Genomic DNA, 7005 nt, shown 5'->3' on the forward strand with positions numbered 1-7005 from the left:
AAATAATTGTCATTTTTTTTAGCTCAACCAAAAAGTTAATTTAAAGGTCAACTAAACAAATAAATGAAAGTTTCAAAATACCTTAAGTATGGGTTTATCAATTCATCAATGAAAGTATTATTAGGTTAACATAAATGATCAATATTGTTGTACCTAGAATAAAGTAATAATCTAACAATTTTTTTCATTTACAAAAACAACACATGCATGGGCTAACTACTTTGGTTATTTGGTCAAAAGAGCATAAATATAAAAAAGTTTTCCAAATATTTTCTATTTCATTACATTTAATGAACCTCGGGATGCAACATATTTTTTGGATTGAGTTTGATAGCTCAATGGACTCAATTAACTCAAATTACTTATTTTGATTCAATTAGAAGGGTTAATCTTATCAAATTACCTCAGAACACCTTATTATAATGTGTAAGGGCCTTGCCATTATTTCATCATGGATATAATTTGTAAGGCCCTTACAATCAAAGGAAGATTTTTTTGTAATCTTTTCATTGCTGTCAAAGTTGGGGGGATGTAAAGTGAATAATGTGTTAGGGAGGTATCCATGGTTGATTCACTACTTATTAAGGGAATTGATCCAGACTTAAACAAGAACTCAACAAATTACAGATATAACCATATACACAAAGATGCAGTGGAAATAATACTTCATTTCATTAATGGAAAATAATGAAATATGCTTACAACCAGAAATGGAAATAAACCAGCTAGGGCAATGGTAGCTTATCTCTGAGAAGAGATGTGTGGCTACATGCCTATGAGCTGTGTTACAATGAGGCTCGAAGGCCTATTAATTGTTGAGAAGCAGTGGAAAACTTCACATTCCAAAACCTAACCCTAGAAGATGAAACGCCAAATTGTGGGCCCCGTTTTTGGGTAAGTTGGTACATCAACTTCCCAGGGTCGCGAATTGGTCGTATTATCTCCGTTTGATGTGCATGATAGCCCGTTGGAAAGATCTCTCCGAGGAATACGACGTCGTTTAGGGCCTCAAATCAGCTCTAGAATTTTAGGACCCAAAAAACTTCTAAAAATAGTAAACTGTGCTATAATTAAGGAAACTGAAAAATTGAAAGAGACAGTTGTGGGGGTCCAAATGGGATAGGTGGGTGGCCACCAACATCCACCCGGATCAGGAATTCATGATTGAATTGGCCTGTATTAAGGGAATACCTATACAAGTCAAGGATAACAAGTACACACATAAAAATGTGTATAAATAAACTAATTGGTTAACATGTTAGATATGATCGGGCACAAGTGGGAACATGATTTAAAGTAAGCATTAGGTGTAGGTGAATGCGATTTAAAGCAAGCAACAAGTGCAAGGAGAAATGGTGAGGTGGTTTCAAGCATGATTTGAAGTTTGTGTTGCAAGATAAGGTTTGAAGCATGGAAGTGGTACAAGGCATGAAATATACAATCAATTGAAAATCTTAGGTAAACCTCAATCATGTTAGATGAAAAAAACTTGTAAATTTTAATTCCTTTTGATATCCTCCATCAATTAATGGAAAATATCCATTTTTAGAAATTGATGCTCTATCAAGCATAACCTTAATATATTAGACATTTTACACTTGATATGTTTTGACTTAGCTCAGTATCCCAATCTCTTGTAGTTCTTGGTGAAATCCCCTCGTGACAAAGGTTCTTTGGCATAACAATTTAGGGCTAAAGCCCCTCGACATATGGCACATGATGACATTTTATTAAAGCACATGTTTGAAGGTCTATTGCTACCATAATACTCAAAAGATCCCACTCACAGCTCTTGGTCATATTGTGCTTAAATGTAGACCTATGGACTTGATTATCATGGCATATTAGCATGTATAGGCACAATTATGAATATCTAACAATGTCCCAATACCCAATAAGCTCCCAATCATAGCTCTTTGTCACATGCTTCTTAGTTTTAACCCTAGAGCTTATGTCCTCAACATACCATGTTGGAAACCCTCTTAATACTAGGAGGACTGTGAATTTGCATCAAGGATCCTTATATACAAATCTTATGGTGGAAGCATTCCGTAGTTAATACCTGTCCATCTGGCACCAGGACAGACTGACAACATTTAAGATGATCCACCAGTGGCAGCATATCCATAATCTCCCTCCTTGGTATTGTAATGCCACGAGAATCGTGGTAGTGCCTTGTGGGGACAATATATTCAATGGCTCATAAAGTCACCGAACATCCATAGCTAAATACACAATTTATATTTCTAGTTAAAATATATATCCTTTGAATGCTATGCATACGAAATTAATCAGACTATCAAATTTACACGGAATATGATAAATATACAACAACACAATAATGCAATGATACAAAAGGTTTATTTATTTATTTTTATATATTTTTAGTGTTAAGTGATACAATTATATATATATATATATATATATATATATATATATATATATATATATATATATATATATATATATATATATATATATATATATATATCTAAGTTTTTTCTTATTTTTTTTATTTTTTATTTTTTATTTTTATTTTTTTTGTTCTGATGAATAAATTATAATCTCTTCATAGTTTAGATTTAAAATTTATGAAATAATTGAATTTGAATTATAAAAATTAAAATGTAATATGAAATTGAAGGTGCTAAAATGGAATAATTAGATTCAAAATTCAATAAAAAATCCACAAGCATTAATTATGCCACATGAGATGATAGAGATGAGGTGATTTCACTACATAAAGTTAGTTCAACAAAACATATAGAAATAGGTCAAGATTTTTAGTCTTTAAATAATTGTCATTTTTTTATTATTATTATTATTCTTTTATTTTTTATCTCAATTGAAAAGTTAATTTAAAGGTCAACTAAACACATAAATGAAAGTTTCAAAATACCTTAAGCATGGGTTTATCAATTCATCAATGAAAGTATTATTAGGTTAACGTAAATTATCAATATTGTTGTACCTAGAATAAAGTAATAATCTAACAATTTTTTTCATTTACAAAAACAATACATGTATGGGCTAACTACTTTGGTTATTTGGTCAAAAGAGCATAAATATAAAAAAGGTTTCCAAATATTTTCTATTTCATTACATTTAACGAACCTCGGGATAGAACATATTTTTTGGATTGAGTTTGATAGCTCAGTGGACTCAATTAACTCAAATTACTTATTTTGATTCAATTAGAAGGGTTAATCTTATCAAATTACCTCAGAACACCTTATTGTAATGTGTAAGGGCCTTGCCATTATTTCATCATGGATATAATTTGTAAGGCCCATACAATTAAAGGAAGATTTTTTTGTAATTTTTTCGTTGCTGTCAAATTTGGGGGGATGTAAAGTGAATAATGTGGTAGGGAGGTATCCATGGTTGATTCACTACTTATTAAGGGAATTCATGATTGAATTGGCCTATATTAAGGGGATACCTATACAAGTCAAGGGTAACATGTATACACATAAAAATGTGTATAAATAAACTAATTGGTTAACATGCTAGATATGATCAGGCACAAGTGGGAACACAATTTAAAGTAAGCATTAGGTGTAGGTGAATGCTATTTAAAGCAAACAAAAAGTGCAAGGAGAAATGGTGAGGTGGTTTCAAGCATGATTTGAAGTTTGTGGTGCAAGATAAGGTTTGAAGCATGGAAGTGGTACGAGGCACGAAATATACAATCAATTGAAAATCTTAGGTAAACCTCAATCATGTTAGATGAAAAAAACTTGTAATTTTTAATTCCTTTTGAGCTCCTCCATCAGTTAATGGAAAAGATACATTTTTAGAAACTGATGCTCTATCAAGCATAACCTTAATATATTAGACATTTTACACTTGATATGTTTTGACTGAGCTTAGTATCCCAATCTCTTGTAGTACTTGGTCAAATCCCCTCGTGACAAAGGTTCTTTGGCATAGCAATCTAGGGCTAAAGCCCCTCGACATATGGTACATGATAACATTTTATTAAAGCACATGTTTGCAGATTTATTGGTACCGTAATACTCAAAATATCCCACTCACAACTCTTGGTCATATTGTGCTTAAATGTAGACCTATGGACTTGATTATCTTGGCATATTAGCATGTATAGTCAGAATTATGAATATCTAACAATGTCCCAATACCCAATAAGCTCCCTATCATAGCTCTTTGTCACATGCTTCTTATTTCTACCCTTAGAGTCGATGTCCTCAACATACCATGTTGGAAACCATCTTAATACTTAGAGGACTGTGAATTTGCGTCAAGGATGATTTAAACAATTAATGCCAATTCATAGTTTCATTTACTTGGAAACCATGCACATGAACATTTTGATAAAATATTATGTAAATAGAAAGATAAATCAACACATGAACCATGCATCAACACCATAATTAGCACACATTTTTTTATGCATTTTCAACGAAATCTTGTTTGTTAGGATGTAGATCAAATGTGTTAGGTCCCTATACTACTAGTGTAACCCCTTATTGTTATTAGTGCAACCCCCTTATTATATTGTTGTGCCCATGTAGTCCCCATATTTTTAGTATTGTGCCCCATAGAAGCCCACTATTGTTATTATTGTGCCCTTATATTATTATTGTTATGTTGGCTATGATTGTATTACGACCCCTTAGACTCCTATATATATAATGGAGGTCTTGTCATTTGTATCATCTAAGAATTGTTCATTTGTGTAATGTAAAGGAGGTTTCCCCCTTGAAGAGGCTTATTTCTAAAGTGTTGATATATCTTTTCTATCTTTCTATGAGCTGGTTTCATAAAATTTGGTATCAGAGCTTTGGATTCTAGGGTTTCACTGCTCCAAATAGGTCATTGTGCCATTTTCACTATAAAGTTTTTTCTGCAATGTTTCAGAAGTGAAAGAAAACCCATTTGAGATGAAATAGTGTTGAACCTCAGGTCTGAATTTCAAAGCTTGTTTCTCTATATTTTCGGAGATATAATCTGAGGAAGTTAGGGTTTTTGCAGCCCCTGAATTACATTCCAAAGAGGTCACCTTGGGAAAATCATCATAACTTTTGTTATAAACATCAGATTGAAATTTCGTTAGAAGTTTCAGAAAGAGGACGACCTATAGTTTTTTGTATATCAGTTTTAGGTACTAAGGTCAAAATAGTGAGACATGGCATGTTGTACAAGTTCGCTCTACTGAACTAGTCTATAATCAGGTCACCATGGGAGATTTGGCCTAACTCTTTCTTGGATAATCAAATTCTGATAAGACTTGCAGTGTTAGAAAGAGAACTCAGAGAGCTATTGTAGGAAGAAATTGCGGAACTTGGAGATCTGAAGTTACAAAGTTACAGTCATTTAAAGTTCGATCTCCTAAAATCATGAAAAACCGAGATGAGGAAGTTTGATGGCATGGATTCGGTAAATTGGATACTACAAATGGAGAAATATTTTGATCTACATGGTGTACCAATGTTACAAAAGGTATGTATTGAATCTTCATATTTATAACAAGATCAATTTTTGTGGTATAAAGGGCTTTGTTCTCGTAAACCACTTGTTACGTGGTCAAATTTCACGGAGGAAATTATAGCACATTATGAGGATACAAAGAGAAATACCTTCTTTAGAGAAACACCACAACAATTGGAAGAAAAAAGAGAAAAAGGGCTTTGCTACAAAATCAAAAGAAAAATTATGGCAACAAGGAAGTCTACCCCTCACAATTATAAAGATGGAAGTGTTGTTTCTCCTACCTAGAAGGGTTACACCACAACAATTGGAAGAAAAAGGAGAAAAGGGGATTTGTTACAATTGTGAAAAAAATAAATTGAAGGTCATAAGTGTGCTGAGAAAATAATAGTTTACATTGATTGTGGAGAGGAGGAAGAAAAGGATCAAGAAATGTCAAAATAAGAGTATATACACTAGGAACCAACCCTAGAGAAAGAAGAAATGAATCCGAACACATCTTGTAAAGCAATGGAAATAATTACTACTCCTCAAACTCTTAAGATAGAAGGACATATCAAGAAGAAAAAGGCTCAAGAAGTGAAAGACGACATCAAGAAAGAAGAAATGAATCCAACCATATCTTCTAATGCAATGGCTGAAATTACCACTTCTCAAACTACCAAGATAGAAGGACATATCAAAAAGAAAAATGTTCAAGAAGTGAAAGATCACATAGGGCATCAAGAAATGAATTCGGACATATCTTGTAATGCACTAGAATAAATTAGCACTCCTCAAACTCTAAATATAGAAGGACATATCAAGTAGAAAAAGATTCAAGCAGTGAAAGATCACATCGAGCATCAACAACAAGTTCTCCAACTTTTAAAGGATAATGCCACTTTGGGGCAGAATCAAATTAAACAACAGGCATATCAACATCGCAATGAAAGAAGTTTTGATGTAGGTGATTGGGTAGTTTTATGGTTACATACATACAAACAAATGTCCCTAAAAAAGCTATTTATGAGAAGGAAATGTTGGCAATACTACACGCACTTAAGAAATGGTGACCTTACCTAATGGGAAGACACTTGAAGGTAAAAACGGATCATGATAGTATTAAATACTTTTAAGAACAAAGATTATCCTCTTAAGAGCAACACAAATGGGTCACAAAGATGTTTGGTTATGACTTTGAAATCGTCTACAAAAAAGGGAAGAAAAATGTTGTGGTAGATGCACTCCCAAGAAAGGATGAGGATGTGGAAGCATTGTTGTGTGCCATTTCTATTACCCAACCAGAGTGGATAAATGAAACAAGGTATGAAAGGAAGAAGGATGAAGAAGTGTGGCCTCTCATTCAAAAGTTGCAAAATATCCCAGTTCAAACAATATTTCCAGAACTTGACGAGGAAGGAAAAATCATATTGGAGCCTGGAGTAGTCACAAAAACAAGAACCAGATAGCTACAAAATCGATCAATTTCAGAGTATCTCATCAAGTGGATGAACTTACTAGCTGAAGATTCCACAGGGGAGACAAAAATTTTGTACAAAGGCATCAACAACT

The sequence above is a fragment of the Pinus tabuliformis genome, chromosome 6 (assembly GCF_031772625.1).
Source record: "Pinus tabuliformis cultivar Carrire ecotype Pingquan chromosome 6, CPIR1, whole genome shotgun sequence".
Taxonomy (NCBI): Eukaryota; Viridiplantae; Streptophyta; class Pinopsida; order Pinales; family Pinaceae; genus Pinus; species Pinus tabuliformis.